This window comes from Dama dama, chromosome 25, assembly GCF_033118175.1.
Source record: "Dama dama isolate Ldn47 chromosome 25, ASM3311817v1, whole genome shotgun sequence".
Taxonomy (NCBI): Eukaryota; Metazoa; Chordata; class Mammalia; order Artiodactyla; family Cervidae; genus Dama; species Dama dama.
In genome coordinates this window covers 44,574,568-44,596,486 of record NC_083705.1, presented here as the reverse complement: position 1 = coordinate 44,596,486, position 21,919 = coordinate 44,574,568, and the positions used below count along the sequence as shown (strand labels likewise).

The window sequence follows — 21,919 nt, the reverse complement described above, 5'->3', positions numbered from 1 at the left end:
CTGCAGCTGCACTTCCGGTCGGCATTTTGTTCTGAGAGGGAGAGACGGAACGAGAGAGAGACACACACAGGGCTCCTTCCCCCCCCGCCCTCCCCCCCCTCCCTCCGTCGGTACCGACTCACCCGACACCACCAAGCCGCAGGGAGGGACGCCCCCGCCGACTGGAGGATTGGTTCCCGGGCCGGCGGCGATGCCCCCCCGGTAGCTCGGGCCCCTGGTCGGGTGTTTGTGAGTGTTTCTATGTGGGAGAAGGAGGAGGAGGAGGAAGAAGAAGCAGCGATTTGTCTTCTCGGCTGGTCTCCCCCCGGCTCTACATGTTCCCCGCACTGAGGAGACGGAAGAGGAGCCGTAGCCACCCCCCCTCCCGGCCCGGATTATAGTCTCTCGCCACAGCGGCCTCGGCCTCCCCTTGGATTCAGACGCCGATTCGCCCAGGTAAATTCCTGCTCTTTATTTCGGCGGCGGCGGCGGCGGCGGCGCCAGGTCCTCAGCGTCTCTCCTCCTCGCTCCCCTCCCCGCCGTTTCCTTAGCGGCCCCAGGTCTCCTCCACGGGCGAGTCTAGAGTTCGCTCCTCTCTGGTGGCAGCCGCCCTGGGTGGCGGTGGTTTTGTACCCTCTCCCGGCCGGCTCCGGTGGCGGGGACTGGGCTCCTGCCGGGCGGCCGGGGAGGCGTAGGCCCGGCGGAGAGTGCAGGCCGCGGGCCAGCGGAATCTACTTGAGCTCGGGGATTAGGAGAGCTCCGGGCTGAGCGGAGCTACTGCTGGTCGGTGACAGGCCTCGCCCGGGAGAAGAGCTGTAGCTAGTGAGGAGGCGGAAACAATACAACTAACAGCAAATGTGCCCTGACCGTCCCCATATTTACAACTTTCCTGGTCCGGGAGTGGGGAACGTCCCAGTGAAACAAACAACCCCCCTTCTTCCCCCTGTGACCCCATGAAGGGAGGAAGTAGTTTCAGTTAGTGAGACAAATGTAAATACTCAGACACGGATCCAGTGGTAATTCTTTTCCTGTGTAAAACTTGTTTGGACGTTGGAAAGTTAATAAAGACTCATTTTCTTTTTAAGGAGAATTAAATCGTCCACATGAATGTTTAATACAGAAAACCATAGTGTAGTAGACACTGCCTATGACCCCCCCACCCACGCAAAGCGCTTTTATGTTGTTGTTTGACAGTGTGTTGCACATGGACTTTTTATTCAGAGACAAGTATAGTGTACTTGACAGGTTTACCCTGCCACTTTATATTTGTGTGCGTTATATAAGGACAGTTTTAAATGATTGTACGTGAAACACTCAGGTACTTCCTGATCTAAACCTGTAGAAGCTCAGAAAGGTTTTTAAATGTTCTGAGAATTGCGGTGAGATACACGTACATCCAATTTTCTTTAAAAGGATAGAAATGAAGTTATGCTTAAAATCCCTGGGAGGTTTAAAAAAAAAATGTGGAAGGTGCCATCCTTTCATGTCAGGGCAGATCTTCTTGAGGTCCCAGGATTGTCATTGGCTGTTTGTGCCCATGATGTTTGACTGTGTAATGAGAGAGGTGTCATTTTAATAGGTCAAATGTATCTGTAAATGCTGGAGAAAAATATCAATTTTATCTTAAATTCTAGCTCACAAGTAAGTTAAGTGCTTGGAGCTTGTTTATGGAGGCGTTGGTAATGTAGGTTGGTATAAGGGAAAAACCAATTTAAAAGTCCTCAGCCATACAAGTTACATAGAAAAATAATTGTCCGTGGATTGGACTGTTTTGATACTTTGTCTCATATTCATTGAAGGAAAACTTTGATTGGTTAAAATGAAGCAACAGTGATCAACAAAGTCCCTTGTTTTATTAGTAAGTGTTACGTTAGTTCAAATTTTTTGCATCTCATTAAATTATTATGTCATCGTAGAATAACTTTTCTGAAGGTGATTTTTGAGTTTAGCCTTTTGCTTAAAGTAAATGGTTCCACATTTCTTGCAACGTATGGATAAATGTTAGAAAGAGTGAAGTTAATATAGCTGTCACGTACTAGGCATGTTTTTAATGCTATAAATCCGTGTAGTAGTCAGTAGCGTGTCCGTGATTTGTATTGGTCAGGGAGCAGTTTGAATTTTAAAAAGCCTGAAGCTCCTGCTGAGCCCCAATCCCGGCCTCCCTCCCTCCCACTAATCTCCCATTCCTGTCTTTGTGCTGCCTGCTCCTGTTAGACACTGTTTGCTGTTACAGGGCCTCAGGCCTACACTGGGTGGGGGGCACGCGAATTGGGACTGGGAAAGGTTTGGGGGGTAGAGGAGAATACAGAAGGTAGGAACAGTTCATTTCTTAAGCGGAGGATTGGGGTGGGGAGGGCGGGGTAAGGGCTTCAATATTAATGTTGAAAAAGGCCCTGATAAGAACCTGTGATTGTCTTTACAACTTTATTTAAATAAAATACTGAGATGTATGTCTAGGGATGAACATCCTTCTATTAAAGGTAATGGAAAGCGGAGTTCTGCTTGCTTAGTTTTCATCAATAGGAAAAACTTATCTTTAGCGTTTTATAGGTATAAAGGGAGCTTTCTTAAACATGTTTGAATCAGTATGTCATATATCTTTGTGATTGATTTTTTTGTTGTGACTTTGGCATTATAGTGAATTAGTTCTTATTAGACCTTATTTTCCTAATTCTGCATATGTGGTACTCCGTAAGTAATACAGGTTGTATGATACCTTTCATTCAGATAGCATAAATACTTCTTTAAAGTAGGTTGAAAATATTTTGTTTGGGCCAAACCAGTTAAATAGGTTATTTTTAAAGGAGAAGATATTGCGAAACTTCAGTAAAACCTAAACTTGAACTTTACATTCTTGATAACTTAGTTGGAAAGAATAATTTGTTTCCCTAGAGATTATGAATAGCCTGCTGTACTCCCCTGTATTGGTTGGAATACTCACCAGTGGCTAATCTTGTATTTCTTTTTCTTTCTTTTTTAATTCAGTGGAAGGAAACAGCTCTAAGTATTCCACAGATCTTACAGTGCTCGTTATATTATTTGGATAAATATTTTGTAATATACCTAGAGGAAATTTCAGCAGTATCGTTTATTGTTTCTTTTGAGTCTGCAAAGTTACTAGTAACTTAATTACTTGAAAATAGTTTTGAAGTATATCATGAAAGTCTGGTAAATCAAATTAAAGTTGAATAGTAAATAACTATTTCTAGTGTTTTGAGATGAGAGTATCGGATGCTTCCTTTTGAAAGTCATTCAACAAATTTGTTTACTGTAGTTGTTCAAAAGCTTTTTGAACCTGTGCTAGGGATCATTATTATACTGTCCACCTTTGAGAAGAAGACTTGTATTTGAAGAAATTTCAGATTCTCTTTGGGGATGAAAAGTGAGAGTTTTCAGTATGGTAGTAAACTTAGTTTTGGTTTTCGGCATAATGATCATTATTGAATCTCAAAAATAATATAAGCAAAGCTGTACCAATTCAGATGTGAAGTTTTCTTTCTTTGGAGCCAGGCTACCCAACTTAAACATGTATTTTCTAAGGCTTCCTTAACTTACTTAATTTTTTGGTGACCAGTTCACCATCAAACTGCTGTCTAAACATTTGAATACATCTGTGTTATATTTTGGTATGCTCTATGGTAGTATTTTTACTCTCCCAAAATAAGATGTAAACATTAATAATAAAAAGTAGATAAAAACTAAAGTAAAGAGTTTGAGTTTTACACATTTTGATTTAAATTTCCCTGCTCTGTTGCTTATTAGGAAAAGCATACTTTGTAAATAATTCTGAAATTTTTAAGATGATGTAAGATTTCAGTTTATATAAAGTGATTGAGAAGACTGAGTTAAATAAAATTTCATACATGTGTAACTTCAGTTCTGTTTATCGTGTTTATTTGCTATAAAATGAATAGGAAATTACTGACTAGGAACTAGTAACTAGGTGGTTAGTTGACATGTTTAATATCCTGAGATACTAAGTTGGCTTTAGTGGTAATGTATGGTCTTATATTAGCTTTTAAAAATCATTTTAGAATATACTTTTTGAAGGAAGTTCTTTTTCTATTTTTAGCAGTTGTCAGTAATTATTCTTTGTATTCTTAAATTGGTTCTATTTCAAGGTGACCTGAGTTCATTCATAAATATTCTCATTCCCCTGCAATATGAATGACCAGTGTGATTTCCACTTTTTGATGAAAAAACTCAGAGGCCAAGTGATTTGTGTAGATTCACTTAGTGACTCAGTGGGAGATTAGGGTATTCTCTGACTCTTAATAGTTTCTTATTAGATTATGTTGCTTTTAAGTAATGTGTGAGCTTTGGTCACGAAGCTAGGTATTGCTCAGTGCTGACACTGATACCATCTGTGATTTTTTTTTTTCCCCCGATTATCTGAGTCCAAGGTGCTTTTCTCATCTCCATAGAAAGATATGGTACCTGTCTTTTAGTTGTATTTTCCTGGTATGAAAATAGTACTTTTATGTTAGATATCTTCACTTTGTGTATATATGTTTGCTGTTTGAGTGGTTGAGTTTATTTACATATGTCTCTCTTCTGGAGTGTAAGTGAATTGATTATATTTGTAGTAAATAATGACTCCTTAAAGTTCTATTTTTATTCAATTTTTTAATGACTATAATGGAATATTAGCGTTTCTAGTTGATTTAAAAGCAATTTTAAGTGTCAAATCTGGAGTCAATTTTAATGAATTGAGTTTTGTCAGATTGCATTATGTTTTAAGGCAGATTCCTTTCTATTCCCAAAGTGATTTACTAGAAGAGATCATTTGTTGATACAGGATTGCCCATTGGATAAGATTTTGAGGGCTTATTATTTGCCAGGAATTGTGTTACAGATGGGTGACCCCACTCTAATTCTTCTAACAAGCTCATGAAATAGAAACAGTTATCACCCATAATTTACAGATGAAGAAACTGAGGCTAGAAATGTCAGAAAATTGTCTGTTGTCTTATAATTACTCTAATTGGTCTGATTTATATTGTTTCTTAAGGATTTAGGATTCCACATTTCTACTTTTAGTGAATTCTTAATATTATCCTTTAGTTCCTCAGTTGATTCAATACTTAAGGGTCATGTAGTCAAGGAAATTATGTGCTGTAGGCAAAGAATTAAAATAAAATTCAGACTGTATGTGCTATATACATTAATAGTAATTTCAATAATTTTGAAATCAGCAAATCTTTACTGCCTTATATTTTCATTTTGAGTTTGTTAATAAGTCTGATGAGTTTTTTACTTAAGTTTTTTATATTGAATTGAAATTGTCAAAGCATCTTTTTAGAAAGAGAAAATTGAGCTGTAGAGTGCGAATATTCATAGAAATATATATGATCAATTGTATCACAGTATATGAATCTATAAATAAGTATGACTCGTACTTTTTAAAAATTCCGGTATTTGTGTAGCCAAAGCATGTGGATCCTTTTGAAGTTCTCAACTTGGGAAGTTGTGCACTTACTCCAGAGCTATTGTCATTATATACAGTTTTAGGAGGATTTCTTTAGTAAATACCTTTATAGACTTTGAAGTAATATTTTTCTCATCATTAATGGCAAATATTTATCTTCAGGGGTGAATTTGAGTTTTAGAGATAGTAAAAAAAAGTAATTTGGAACTTCATTTAGGAAAACTAAGATTTAAGATCTTTTTTTGCTTCAGGCACTGTGTTAGTGCCTTACATTTGTCATATGTAATATTATTGAGTGAATCCCATGTGCCAAAAACTGTGCCAGGCACTTTATATGGATTTTCTCAATTCTTTTAGGTACAGTATGAGTTTGGTTATATTTAGTACCCTAAGATATTTGAGAAAACTGAGATACAGAATGATTGACTAAGGTCACACAGCTAACAAGTGGCAGAAAGTGGAGAAAGGACTCTGGAGTTGATGCTTTACCCATTATTCTTAACCACCACACTGTTTATCATGATTTGAACCTCCCAACTATCCAATGAGGTTAGTGATAGTGTTCTCATTTTACAAACAAGGAAGTTGAAGCTCATCATGCTTAATAATTTGTCCAAGGTGGCCAATATAACAGGTATTAAAGATAGGATCCCACTCAGATGTGTCTTGATTCTAAAACATCTATTCATTCCATTCTACCATGCTGCCTCTTCAAGATTTATACTACTTCTTTTTGTCTGTTATTTCTTGATGAAAAAGGTAGGCTTGGTTATAAAGTAGTGAAACTTGTTTTTCTAGTGTAGCTTATAAAGAGATCTGAAGATAATTAGAAAAGAGGAATTTTAAAATTTTTTGGTCAGTTATAGCTGATTCATTACTTGATACAGTTTTTAAAACATACCATATAAAATATGCAAGATGTTTCCATATACAAATATGCATTTAAATAGAATACTGATGTTTAAATATAATGCATGCTATACTTTTTGAAAATGTGGGAAAGTCACATTTAGTTTTCATGGAAAAGCCACAGTATTTATTTTCACAGTATTGTTGTGATTCTTGAATTCTTATCAAAATGTTAAGCATTAAAAAGTGTTCTCAAGAATACATTAAATTTTTAACATAATTGATGTAGGGTTTTTTTTTGCCATCTTACATATGCATAGCATATCACTTAACATAATACACCAAACTCTTAAAATTAAAGGAGAAACTTTTTTCAGAATGTAAAAACATGAAATTAGTAACATTAATTTATTTGTTAAAGTACTTTAGTATACTTTTACTTCTCCTGAGAAATTCAGAAGCATTGACGTAATTTTGAAATGCTGGATTCCTTTTTGTTAGAATGAGCTTATTTGGGTCATCTGTACTTCTCAGTTCTTTAGTCTTGTGCCAGTGAAATGCATATGTACTTTATGAGTACTATTTTTTTTTAAATAGTCATTGGTTCTAGATACCTCAAAAACTAGCAGTGCTTGAAACACTAATCGAATTATTAAAACTCAAACTAGAGTTTACTCTAAAAATACCAATTTTATGATGATGTATTTAATTTTTTAATTAACTAACATGTCCTTGAAATTACTCCTCGTAAAGAAATACATCACTGAGTTTTCTCAGCACTGCTATTTGGCAACTCTTTCAAGATTTTCTTTTTTTCTTTTTTTGTTTTGCTTAGTTTCCCCTATGTTTGTTATGTTCCCCTATATTTTTAATTGAAGTATAGTTGATTTACAATATTATGTTAATTTTATGTATATAGCATATTGATTTTCAGTATTTTTGCAGATTATATTTCATTGTGGGTTATTACAAGATATAATTCCTGGGTATAATTCCCTGTGCTATCTCATATACTTTGTTGCTTATCTATTTTAACTCTTTCAGGAATTTAAAATCTACTTTCAGTTTTCTTTGTGTGATAGGATTGTGGGTTGCCAGTTTCTGTCTAAAGAAATTGATGATCTGAATGTAGTCTATATATAATTTAGTTTCTTTTGGTAATGATCAAATTGAAATTTTACATGGGTATATAATGGGCCTAACTCCCATTAAAAAAAAATTCTTAAAAAAAAGAATTGATGCACATACCATGATGCTTTTTCCTAGGGTTCTGCCTATATCTTAAAAAATTCTTAAGGTGGAAAGTTGAAATGCAGTGGCCTAAATGCTACTTTTAACATTTTTTTCCCTTTGAAAACAGGATTAAAAATCCAATATTTATGCCATAACCTACTTCAGGTTACTTCAGGTTATCCTGTAAGACATATCTGACATATACTTTTTATTTAACTCTATTAATATTCTCTTTCCCTCTTCTTGTGTATCTCTTCCTCTTTCCGTCAGTGTCTATTTAATCTGTGTCTCCTCCTAAGCAAATTTTTACATAGCTTGGTGAATATAGTTGGTATTGTTAATGTTTATGAAACCTAGAGCAGTTTAAAAGGCCTCAGATTCTGAGATCTTCATTAAGTTCAGAATATTACTGGTGAAAAGCGTTTTGATACTAACTGGAAAATGTATATTTGTGTTAGCATTCTTACTTCATTCTGGAGATATGGTACTTCTCAAAACATCAGCTCAATGACCAGAAATTTTTTTTAAGGAGAAAGCAGACTTTTTTGTGAAAGTTTCCTTGGTCATTTAATTTAATAGCATTTGTCAGTTTATTACTTACATCTCTTGATAAAATAATTTGTTCATATGTCTTCAGTCATACTAAACCATCAGCTCTATGCAAGCAAGGAGACTATTATTTCCATCTTTATGTTTGTAACACCATCACAGTGCTTGTCCTGTGTTGTAGGTATTCATTACATTTTTGTTGAACCGATTAATTAGAATTAAACTCTATGATAGTGTTTACATGCATCCCAATCAATCCATATGAAATATATATAAAGGAAAACCTAAAAGTTCTTTTTTTGGCTGTTAGGATTGTAAAACATAGGAAAGGGCTTTTGTTTTGCTCCCCTAGGTAGCAGAATTGAAAGTAAGATAATTGCGATTTATTGTAAGAGGGAAACTATCTAAATACCTTGTTTCAAGCTTAAGATTGATTTATTGTAGTTTTTATTTTCTTTGCTAATTTAAATATTATATCTAATAGCAATTTAGATAAGTCAACTGTGATTAGAACAGAGCATTAAAAATGCAAATTAAATGAAATAGTGATATGGTGACTGAATTTTTTTTATGTAAGACTTGTTCAGTTGCCAAGTTATGTCCGACTCTTTCCAACCTCCTGTAGCACTCCAGGCTCCTCTGCCCTCCACTATCTCCTGGAATTTGCTCAAATTCATGTCCATTGAGTCGGTGATGCTATCTAACCATCTCATCCTCTGTCTCAGTTAGGCTTATTCAGGTATAATTTACACAATAAAATTTATTATTGCTGCTGTACAGTTTGAGTTTTGAGAAACATTATCTTGCAACTACTACCTTTAGTAGAGACATAATATTTTCATCATCTCTACCAGTTCCCTTATATCCTTTTGTGATCAATATCACCCCTACTCTAATTCCTGGCAGCCAGATCTAAATTCCTGTTCCTATAGTTATGTATTCTCTAGACTGTCACATAAGCGGAATCATACATATGTAGGCTTCTGTGTCTGGTTTCTTTCTCTTAGCATAAAGCTTTTGAGATCCATCCACGTTGTTGCATGTATTAATAGTTTGTTGGTATCTGAGTTTTGAAATTGAATTTAATATACTCTACAATTTTGGTACTACCTTGTTGAAAAATACTTTGAACAGTTTTAGATATTTGTCTCAGATCTTGCAGCTGCTTTGTTATTGGACACAATCTTACTTTCCCATATTTACCCCTCAGATGGTATAGAATCTGCCTGCAGTGCAGGAGACCTAGGTTCAATCTGTGGGTCAGGAAGATCTCCCAGAGAAGCAAATAGCTACCTACTCCAGTATTCTTGCCTGGAGAATTCCATGGACACAGGAACCTGGCAGGCTTCAGTTCATGTGGTCACGGACACAACCGAGCGACGAACACTTTCACATTTCCACCCCTCAACACCAGAGATGCTGCGATTTACATTACTGTTGAGTGGCATTTATTTATATGAGTTAATTCTGTTACGTTAGATGCTCTGCCAAGTAGGTAAAATAGACATTGGCCTCTTTTTCATCATACTTGAAATAGCTAACTTCATGTATTTTGAACATACAGCATATAGCAACTGAAACGGTGGTGAGTTTACAACCAGAAATTGAGTTTACATTTTGTTGGTTTCATGTTTGTTGTTTAAACTAAAAATAGAGCATAGGTTATAGTGAAGAACCAGTCATTGCTTCTCTTTTAATGCTTAAAGTAGTGCTATTTACTGGAAGTTGGAGCAGATAATGAGAAAGAAGGGTTATTTTATTTGACCACCTGTTTTGTTCCCCCTCACTCCTCACTTTTTGAAACAGCATTCTCTCTTGGGTTCAGGGATATCATTCTCTAATACGTAGATCTTTTTGCTAACACTTCCATCTCTGCCCACTCCTTAAATATTGGTGTCCCCAAGGTGGTTTTTCAGCCTTCATTCTATTCTCTCTTCCTATTGATTTAATCTATTTAACTTTTTTTTTACATGCTTATAACTCACAAATCTGTCTGTAGAATAGAATTCTCTTCTGAGACAGATCCAGCTGTCTTACTAGGCACCTCTTGATGTCCCATACATACTATAAATTCAGAAATAGTATAGAAATCTGAACTCATTTGTCAGTTCTTCCCTACCCTCACCCCCTCCCACTCAAAAAGAAAAACTATTCTTAGAACTATGTGAAGTAGGTTAATGTTCCCATCATTAACTCAAGTTGCCTAAACTAGAAACTTGGTGATAATACTTGATCCTTCTTCTTTAGTGTATCTCCAAATGAGTTGTTTACCATGTTCTGACATTCATAACACCTCCCTGAGTATCACTTAAATCCATCCCTCATTTACTATTTGATTTTGAGAGTGGGCAGGTGCCTACAGCTAGTTGGGTGAAATAACATAGCATTTTAAGAGAGATTTAGAGGTAATTGCAAAATATGTATTTAGTGTTAGGATACTTTTTGCTCATATGTTTGGGCTCTGATATTTAAAATTAAGGTATCATTTTCAGTAACATTCATGTTTTATAGCTTAAATGTGAATGTCTTCTGTACCCATTCCCATATCTAAAATCCAGGACCTATTTAGAGCCCAGTGTATCAAGTAGAACAGTTTGAACTCAGTGTTTTTCTTACTTTTAGAGCACTATATTTCATAGATTTGTACATTTATTTAAATACTGTGTGTTTATGTGTTCAGGAACAGAGTCTGAATTGAAAAGAAAATGAGAATGTAGGAGCAAAGGAAGGCTTTTTAATTGACTTTCCTACTACTGAGAAAACAAGTTTACTTGAATAGCATTTTCACTTTTATTGCAGATAACAAAACTAAAGGAGTAAAAGCAGTGGGGATATGGTACCATTCAGTTGCTAGGCATGCAAACATTTTTAATGGCAAGAGTCATATATTGTAGCTGTATTATTGGTTGCTGAGTTTGGAAGTTGTTGCTTATGGTTTTGTATAAGCTTACAATGTTTCTTCTTAGAATAAAGTTATCTCCTTATTCCCCAGTTGGAACAGAAGGAGGGTCTGCTTAGAGTTACTGATTTAAATAACCCTGAGTATCTCTTGTGAAGGGTATCTTAAAATGTGATGCTGTCTTGAAAAATGAAGGAAACATTTTTTTCATTGTATCTAGAATTTCTAACTAAGGAAATAATAGGTGCTATATTTTGCTCTAGTGCTAATTGCCATGTTCTTAAGAAAATAAGATCAATACAAAGGCTGTTTACAAAGACTGACCAAAAACCTTGCCTGGGTATTGAGTTTGTGGTGGCTTGCACATAGTAAGCATTCAGCAAACAGCAAAATACATGAATTTGAACTGTGTTTCAGTTTTTGAGATAAAGGATTGATTGAGTGACAGATGATAGATGGGGCTTGCTAAATGTTAAATTAGATAGAAGGAAGAGAACACTAGATAGGACAGGCTTTAAAGCAAAGAATTGTGTGATTTAACTACTTGGTAATTGGACAGTTAGGTTTGTTTGGCTGGAAAAGAGGAAGATCTATGTACAGAAGTGTTTTTGAGTTCTTTCTATTTTGTTCCCACAACAGTTTTGCTTCTGATTTCAAGTGTTAGTTTAGACTTCATTCTCAGTGGTAAGGGACAATTTAATAGGCTCAGGGCTAACATGACCTGCATAATCCAGATATGCATATTAGGACTTGGGACGTGTTGGTGGGTTAGGGAGAGAGGTATTACAGTTCTTCAATCATTTCCAATTATTCATGGTTTTTAGCTCATTTCAAAGTGCCATTGTATGTTCTCACTATTGAGATAAGGGGGCCTAAACACTAGAATTTAAAATGACTTATAAATTACAACATACTTGTGGCTGTCCTAGGGTGAAGTTCAGTATCTGAATCTCTAATACGCTATCTTGCTGTTGAGCTGTGTTTCTACCTCTGCTATCATATGGTTTTAGTGACTCTGTTTTCAACTAGAGGATAGCCACCAAAATTGTAATGTTCTTTATAAAAACTTTATACTTCAGCAACTCTCCATTCCCTTAGATTTCTTGAGAACCAGAGCTACTAGGTTTTTAATAAAAATACGTATATGAATGTAATTCTGGTTAAATATGTGTTTATGGTATAAATATATGTACCTAGTCCTATTTTCTCTTACGGTTGTATCATAAAGGTTTTCCTAATTTTTACATAGTGTTCATAAATATTTAAAAAGTTACCCAACATTTTGTCAGTGGATGAACCATAATTTTGTCAGTCATTCTACTTTGGACATTTTACTTGCTATCACCTCTTTCTGTACAAAAGTGAGGCAGTGGAACATCTTTATATGTACATTTTTCCCCCTTTGAGGGCTTTATTCATTTAGGGTAGAATCCCATTGGTTCTAGTTAGGCAGAAAGGTTTGAACCTTTTTATGGCTCTTTATATATATTTCCAAAAATAGTTTACTCTTTCTTAATCTTTATTTTCATTCATGTCTGTATTCAGTGAATTTATTTGTTTTTATATAGGTTCCTCTTTCCTATTAAGATTATTCTTAGGTCATTTAAATGCTCCTCTACTGTTGTGGCTGTGGTCTCTTTTCAATATATTTTTGAATTTCATAGTAAAATTTATGAATTTTTCAAACTCTTATCATTTGGAGGTCTTGTATAGTGAAATTAGCATAGAATCTAGTCTAAACTAGCTACTAGTCAAGTAACATTTAGACCAGTCATTAAGCCCATTTCTTCAAATGTAAACTGAAGGAGTTCTCAGGTATTAGGATTTTTATGGACTAATAAAAACATAAAGCAAAGGGGGGGAAAATTTAGATAAATGAAAGAAGAGCGTAATCAGGTCCTAGAGAGATAGCTTAGGTAAGACATCAGCAGTTTTTATCTGCAGTAAAGCAGTAAGTAGGTTTTAGATGGGATGGTCAGTTGCTTCAGTCGTGTCCAGCTCTCTTTGACTCCGTAGACTGTAGCCTGCCAGGCTCAGGCTTCTCTGTCCATCGGATTTCCTAGGCAAGAATACTGGAGTGGATTGCCATTTACTAAAAAGAAAAATTAGTTCTTTGGTAGGTCCTATTAGAATTTTTTTTTTTTTTTTCATTTTTGCATTTAGATGGGTATATCTTTCCTTTTCTCCTCTGTCTTTTGCTTCTCTCTTTTTTAATTGAAGGACATTTGCTTTACAGAATTTCATGTTCAAACCTCAACATCAGTCAGCTGTAGGTATACATATATCCTCTCCCTTTTGAACCTCCCCTCTTATCGCCCTCCTCATCCCACCCCTCTAGGTTGATACAGAGCCCCTGTTTAGAGTTTCCTGAGACATACAGCAAATTCCTGTTGGCTATCTATTTTACATATGGTAGTGTAAGTTTCCATGTTACTCTCTTCATACATCTCACCCTCTCCTCCCCTCTCCCAGTGTCCATAAGTCTGTTCTCTATGTCTTTCTATTGCTGCCCTGCAAATAAATTCTTTGGTACCATCTTTCAGGATTCCATGTATATGCATTACTATATGATATTTATCTTTCTCTTTCTGACTTACTTCACTCTTGGTTCATCCACCTCATTAGAACCGACTCAAATGTGTTCCTTTTTATGGCTGAGTAATACTCCATTGTGTATATGCATGACAATTTTATCCATTCATCTATCGTAGGACATCTAGGTTGCTTCCATGTTCTAGGTATTGTTAAGTAGTACTGCAGTGAACATTGGGGTACATGTGTCTTTTTTAATTTTGGTTTCCTCAGGGTATATGCCTTGGAGTGGCATTGCTAGGTCATCTGGTGGTTTTATTCTTAGTTTTTTAAGGAATCTCCATACTGTCTTCCATAGTGGCTGTATCAATTTACATTCCCACCAACAGTGCAGGAGGGTTCCCTTTTCTGCCCACCCTCTCCAGACTTTATTGTTTGTAGACTTTTTGATGATGGCCATTCTTACCGGTTTGAGGTGATATCTCATTGTAGTTTTGATTTGCATTTCTCTATTAATGAGCGATATTCATTATCTTTTCATGTGTGTGTTAGCCATCTGTTTGTCTTCTTTGGAGAAATGTCTATTTAGGTCTTTTTCCCACCTTTTGATTGGGTTGCTTATTTCTCTGGTATTGAGTTGTATGAGCTGCTTGCATATTTTGAAAATTAATCCTTTGTCAGTTGTTTCATTTGCTATTATTCTCTCCCATTCTGAGAGTTGTCTTTTCACCTTGCTTGTAGTTTCCTTTCTGTGCAAAAGCTTTTAAGTTTAATCAGGTCCCATTTGTTTGCTCCTGTTTTTTATTTCCGTTACTCTAGGAGGTGGGTCATAGAGGATCTTGCTTTGATTTATGTCGAGTGTTTTGTTGATGTTTTCCTCTAAGAGTTATATAGTTTCTGGTTTTACATTTAGGTCTTTAGCCAATTTTGAATTTATCTTTGTGTATGATGTTAGGAAGTGTTCTGATTTCTTTCTTTTACATGTAGCTGTCCAGTGTTCCCAGCACCACTTATTGAAGAGGCTGTCTTTGCCCCATTGAATATTTTTGCCTCCTTTGTCAAAAATAAGGTACCCATAGGTTCGAGGTGGTAGTGGTTTAGTTGCCAAGTTGTGTCTGATTGACACATTGTGACACCATTGACTGTAACCTGCCAGGCTCCTCTGTCCATGGGATTCTCTAGGCAAGAGTATTGGAGTGGGTTGCCATTTCCTTCTCCAGGGTATCTTCCCAACCCAGGGATCGAACCCACGTCTCCTGAATTACAGGCAGATTCTTTACCAACTGAGCTATGAGGGAAGCCCATAGGTGCATGGGTAGACTTAATATTTGAGATATGAAGTATCTAGTGTGATGTGGACTTGGCTGTGATTTCATATTCATTCTCTTGTTCATCAAACATTAGGTGTTTCCTCTGTCACAGAAACTATAAGGCATTACCAGTGGTGAGATAAAATACTTCATTCTTGCCTTCAAGGATCTTAACAGTCTGAGAAAAGACAGATAAAGAATTTGTTATAATATCAAGATTAACAAAGAGGATACAGTAAGGGCACTGAGGGGGCTTACCTAATTTAGACTAAAGATGGTATATAAACCATGCTTCAGTTCAATTCAGTTCAGTCGCTCAGTCATGTCCGCCTCTTTGCAACCCCATGAATCGCAGACGCCAGGCCTCCCTGTCCATCACAAGCTCCCGGAGTTTGCTCAAACTCATGTCCATCGAGTCGGTGATGCCATCCAGCCATCTCATCCTCTGTCGTCCCCTTCTCCTCCTGCTCCCAATCCCTCCCAGCATCAGGGTCTTTCCAGTGAGTCAGCTCTTCGCATGAGGTGGCCAAAGAATTGGGAGTTTCAGCTTCAGCATCAGTCCTTCCCATGAACACCCAGGACTGATCTCCTTTAGGATGGACGGGTTGGATCTCCTTGCAGTCCAAGGGACTCTCAAGAGTCTTCTCCAACACCACAGTTCAAAAGCATCAATTTTTCGGCGCTCAGCTTTCTTCACAGTCCAACTCTCACATCCATACATGACCACAGGAAAAACCATAGGCTTAACCAGACGGACCTTTGTTGGCAAAGTAATGTCTCTGCTTTTTAATATGCTATCTAGGTTGGTCATAACTTTCCTTCCAAGGAGTAAGCATCTTTTAATTTCATGGCTGCAGTCACCATCTGCAGTGATTTTGGAGCCCCCCCAAAAAAAGTCTGAACTGTTTCCACTGTATCCCCATCTATTTCCCATGAGGTGATGGGACCAGATGCCATGATCTTAGTTTTCTGAATGTTATGCTTTAAGCCAACTTTTTCACTCTCCTCTTTCACGTTCATCAAGAGGCTTTTTTTTTAGTTCCTCTTCACTTTCTGCCATAAGGGTGGTATCATCTGCATATCTAAGGTTATTGATATTTCTCCCGGCAATCTTGATTCCAGCTTGTGCTAAACCATGTTTAGCAAGCCATTAATTAGACTTGGGAGTCTGGGGCAAAAGTTTGATTTTAGAAACTGCAGATGGTTAGATTATTGGAGCATAGGGTTGGAATAGGAATGTTCCAAAAAGATTTGAAGCTGCAGAAAGGGGCTGAGTCTAGATTATGGATGAATGTATATGCTTTTAAGAATTCTGTTTATTTTAAAGATATTGGGAAACCAAGAAATTACTTAGTAACGAAGTATATTTTGTATTTGCAAAAAATTTTGGCAGCAATACAGAGATTAGAAAGGAGATAGAAAAAAGGCTAGGGAGGACATCTAGGAATTGATGAAGTTCTCAGTTAGGACTGTGAAAATGTGGAGGGGGAGATCCACAACTAATATTAAGAGATTAGCCTGCATACAGTTTGGTGCTTATATGTAGGTCAGTTGAGTAATGGAGAATGAAAAGAGTTGAGGATTGATTCTCAAGTTTCATATTTGTGGGCCTTAGAGTATGAAGGTTCTACTCACTAAGATCAGGAATATAAGAGGAGAAGGTTATAAGAATTGAAAGATGGGGATATGGCAGAAGGGAGGGAGATGATACTACAGTTTTAGGCTTGTCAATGGGACATTCAGGTGTGCGGTAGATGTGGGAGTCCCAGTACTTCATTCAGCTTCTCAGAGCTGAGAAGACATTAAGCTTTTCTTTGGCAAAGTGCATAATTATTAATTGGTCTGTTAGAGAATTATTTTTATGAGGACAGCATTTCTAAATCTATGTAGATTTTTTTAAAGGATATATAAAATTTAAGGTTAAAACTGTGTTGAAATCCTAGAATTTCTTTTTTAACTGAGAATATCCAAGGTACTATTCAATTTATTATTATAGTTCTGATACAGATATACAAATTAGAATTAGCATATAGCCTTTAAAGCCAACATAAGTTGAGTAACTTTTGGCTGCTTAAAAAGAATACGGTCTATCCCTGTATCACTTTTCACATTTTGGATGAATGGATATTAAACAATTTAGTGACTTGGTCAAATTGTTATAGATACTAATGGCTATTTGAAAATGACTTTCAAAGCTGACCTAGAATATCTCCAAACAGTCTTAAATCAAGGTTAAAAGTAGTTTTGTTTTTTTTTTTAAATCTTACTTGGTTTAAATTATTAGAAGATAATAGATAATAATACCATTTCTTCTTAAGGCTTTGTTTTCCAGTGTATTGACTATATTACTATAAACTTAGAAAAACAAAATGAATGTTCTTATATGACAATTTTCTATTGTAATAGGCTGTCTTAGGGCCTTCCTGATATATTGTCAATCCAGCTTAATCTGAAGACCGCTTCTTTAAGTTGGTTTTATACTAACTGCATACATATTATGAGATCTTTGGTGAGAACTATGTTACTTTGCTTATGAGAAAATTGTATTTGCAGATATAATTTAATGCTTGCTTTTAAAAAGTACTATATACAGGAATAATTGTGAAAGAATCAAACTTAATTATCATAAATAATTGACCAGGTCAGCTTCAAAATAAAAACGAGTGCTTTCCTAGGATCTGAATACATTTAAGTAAATGTACTTTTTCTTTTTAATTAGAGAGATGGCATGTCAGAATCATCTAGGGAACTTTTTCAAACTTTTGATATAACCCTTTTATGGAGATGTAGGGTAAGTTTTATAAGTTTCCCTATTAGTTAGTCCTTTAGGCTTTTTAATCTTCTGCAATAATTAATTTAATAACTACTATGCTCTCAGCAATGAATTCTAGGCATTTGATGCTAGGACTTTTTTTTCCAGCCTCCCTCTCAGATTTACATGGCTGCCTAAGATATGCCTCTTTCCTCCTCTTCCCCCAGCTTTATTTTATTTTTTTCTGTTCTGTGAAAACAGCTGTGAGGCTTGAAGGATCAAGGAACCATGGTGGGCGGAGTTATTAATGATTTAGAATTAAAACTAGGAGTAGAATGGAGAGGTATGTTAACACAGAATGGAGTGGAGTTTCTGAATACTAGAGAGGCTGTAGAATTGAGGAAAGAAGAGTAGCAGATACTACAAATGAATTTGGCAGAAAGAATCGGTGAGAAAAATTGAAGTTAAAAACAAATACAAGTTGGCAGCAGTACCTAGAGTAAAATAAAAAATGACGAACTGACTGATCTGGTCCTAGCAGTGCCTTATGTTTAAAAAGTTTACTCAAAAGTCAGATTGCTTTATTTTGTATATGTTGAATACACACTCTTTAAAAGTCATGTGTAAAATGTTTGGAATAGTGCTGTGCACTGAACAGCAAGTCCTCAGCAAATATTTATTACTTTAACTAGTTGGCAGCTACTTTTTGAATTGTGTGATTTGATGAAAAATATACTTGTCGAGTATGTTTCAAAATAAAAATATGCTAATTTGTGACATAATTACTGGAAGAGAAAGTTCTTCTTCACAACTTTCCTGGTGGCTCATAAGGTAAAGCGTCTGCCTACAATGCAGGAGACCCAGGTTCGATCCCTGGGTTGGGAATACCCTCTGGAGAAGGAAATGGCAGCCCACTTCAGTACTCTTGGCTGGAAAATCCCATGGATGGGGGAGCGTGGTAGGCTACAGTCCAGGGGGTCGCAAAGAGTCAGACATGACTGAACGACTTCACTGCTACTCCTTCACAACACAACTTGTCTGTATACCCCAAACTAAGTGAAGTGTCCAAAATAATAACTCAACTTATACAAGGAACTTAACTAATCTGTTTTCTTAAGTTAATTATGCTTCTAAAGGTATTGTTCTATACTGCTGTGTGGCAATATATATACAATACACACAAATATGGTCACTATATTTTGATAGCTCATTTTCCTGCTTCACATCTTTTAATCAAAACCATTTATCTCTTTTTTTGTCCATCTATCCAAATCCTACCTTCTTTCTATCAAGTTCTTAGGGGTTTTGAGTGGTAATGGAGGGAGATAGCATAGGTTGATTTGTTTGTGCTTTTCCAAGCTTATATTTTCTCTCTGCTCTTGCTCCAGTTCATGTGATCTCTTCCTTTTCTAATATGTATCTCTGTGTAGGAGTTCATTATGTAAGTTATATGCTAACTTGTTACATTTTCATCTTGTGTATCAAGCTACAGTTTATTTTGTTTCACTTTCACATTGTATTATCAATCAAATTATAAACTCTTTGAGGGCAGGATCTGCCTATGGTACCTTATGAAGTGTATTGCCCAGAGCGGGTTTTTAGCAAGTGTTTGCTGATAACTTAAGTGGCTCGTCTGAACTAGTTTGAAAAGATTTGGAGACTACTTCACATTCTCAAAAACTATGAAATTCACTCTCTTAAAGTGTACAGTGGTAAAAATTAAATGGCTTTTTTAGTATATTCACAAAGTTGTACAACCATCATCACTGCCTAGTTCCAGAGCATGTTTGTCTCCCTCAGATTAGCAGTCACTCGCCATTCTTCCCTTCCTCCAGCCCATGGCAACCTACGTTCTGTTGCTGTGGATTTCCTTATTTACATAGGTGAAATCATACAGTGTGGCTTTTTTGTACCAGGCATCTTTCACTTGGTCATCCATGTTGTAGCATGTATGAGTACTTAATTGCTTTTTATGGTCAAATAATATTTCATTGTGTGGGTATACCACATTTTAATTAATTTGTCAGTTGACAGGCATTTGGGATGTTTTCACCTTTTGGCTATTATGAATAAAGCTGTGTTTTCAGTCCCTCTGAATAGATATATAGGAACTGCTAGACTTTTCCAAAGAGGCTACAGTTTTATATTTCCATTAACACTATTTGAGGTTTATATTTTCTCTGCATCCTCTCTAATACTTCTTACTGTCTATATGAGTATTGCCATCCTAGTGGGTGTGCTAGTGGTATCTCATTGTGGCTTTAATTTACATTTCCCTAATGACTGATGATTTTGGTCATCTTTTCATATACTTATTGATCATTTATATAAATCTCTGGAGAAATGTTTATTCTAATCTTTTGCCCATTTTTAAATTGGATTATCTTTTTATTTGTAAATTATTAAGTTTTTAATATATTCTGGATTCATGTCCTTTATCAGATATATGATTTGCAAATATTTTCTCCCATTCTGTGGGTTATCTTTTCACTTTCTTGATAGTATCCTATGAAGCACAAAAGTTTTTCATTTTGTTGATGTCTGACTTAATCTGTTTTATTCCTTTGGTTGCTTGTGCTTTTGATATCATATTTAAGAAACATTCCTGATTCGAGGTCATGAAGATTTACACCTATGTTTAGTTTCAGCTCTTTAAGTCTGACACATTTTGAGTTATTTTTTTTGCATATGGTATGAGGTACAGATCCAACTTCATTCTTCTATATATGACTATCCAGTTGTGCCATTACCATGTCTTGAAAGACTTATTTTACCATTGAATGGTCTTGACACCTTGTCAAAAATCAATTGAGTGTAAATATAAGAGTTTATTTCTGAACTCTGTTTTATTCTGTCAACCTGTGTGTCTCACCTTATACCAGTATCACAGTATTTCAATTAATGTAACTTTGTAGTAAGGTTTGAAATCAGGAAACATGAGTCTTCCAACTTTGTTTTTCTTTCAGGTTGTTTTATTTTGGTAGAGTTCTTGCATTGTCATATGAATTTTAGGTTCTGTTGGTCCATTTATGTAAAACAGGCAGCTGCAATTTTGACAGCAATTACTTTGAATCTATAGATAAATTTGAGGAGTATTGCTAGTTTAACAATATTAAGTGTTCTGATGTATGAGCATAGGATGACTTTTTATTTCTTAAGCCTTAATTTCTTTCACTGAAAAAGTTTTGTGGTTTTCATTGTACAAGCATTGTGCTTCTTTTGTTAAGTGTGTTCCTAAGCATTTTATTCTTTTTGATGATATTGTTAGTGGGATTATTTTCTTGACTTCATTTTTTAGATTGTTCATTGCTAGTTTATGAAAGTACAGTTGGTTTTTATATATTGATCTTGTATCTTGCACCTTTGCTGAACTCCTTTATTAGCTCTAATTTGTACTTCTTCTAGGGACAGCTTATGTTTGTCCAGCATAGTTCATTCTGCTCTTCTCCACTCTTGCAGATGCTTCATGCCAACAGTAGTTATATGATAGAAATTTTCCAGTTTGTCCAATTCTGCTGCTTTGTGATTTTAAAAAAATTGTGAATATATGAAAAGTAAGATCAGAGAGCTCAGAAGAAAAGCTGTGGTCACGTTATGTCAAAATTTTCATTTAATGCTATCTGGCTGTAGCATAGGATTAAAAATTGAGGAGTTGTGACCTGGAACTTAAAGTAACCTGCTTTACCTGTAGTAAGGGGCATCTCAGATGTTTGTTGTGGGAATAAATAAAGGCTTATGGTAACATTGTGTATGTATGAATGCAAAATAAATTCTATTGGTTAGTAATTTCTAAAGTCTTTGTCTTCCATTGGTCAATAAGGGATTTTCATTAGTTCCTCTGGAAAGTTTGAACCATGGGTGCATGGGGTGGGGCGCCGCGCTGGGGGTTGGGGGCGGATAAAAGAATGACTAGGCAAAGAGGGTAAGAGTGTTAGGGAAGAGGAAAAAGAAGGTAAGAGAGAAGAGAGGCAAGGAGGCAAGATTAATAAGTTGACTTATGTAATACAAGCAGTAGAATGATACAAATAAATATATTTGCTCATTAGGAACAAAAGAAGAGAAACAGTGATAGTACATTATTATTCCTCAAATTCTAACTTCTGGTTTTTAACCTGTGTCAAAATTGAACCTAAAATGACAAGTACATATATAAAAAGATGTTCAATATCAGTAGTAATTAAATGAAAAGGTGTACTCTAGTTAGCTTATAATGTGTTCTGTTGATCAACAAAGATTAATTAAATGCAAAAGTACCCTAAAAGTGTTCTCATGAAATATTAATGTTTTACCTTCCATTAGCATTAATATTGTTCTTACCACTAACGTTTAGGTGTTACAATAGATATAAAGATGGGTAGGGTAGTTCTTCCTACTCTCCCTCCCCTCTT

General features: G+C 35.8%; 1 protein-coding gene across 3 annotated transcripts in view; it reads left to right on the top strand.

The window, feature by feature from the left end:
- Positions 1 to 297: 297 nt before the first annotated feature.
- NIPBL (NIPBL cohesin loading factor) overlaps positions 298 to 21,919 on the top strand; it is a 191,342-nt gene continuing 169,720 nt past the window's right edge. For all 3 annotated transcript variants that reach the window (XM_061129942.1, XM_061129940.1, XM_061129941.1), the window contains exon 1: positions 298 to 435. The gene's annotated coding sequence lies outside the window, so the exon portion shown is untranslated. The remainder of the gene's footprint in view (positions 436 to 21,919) is intronic.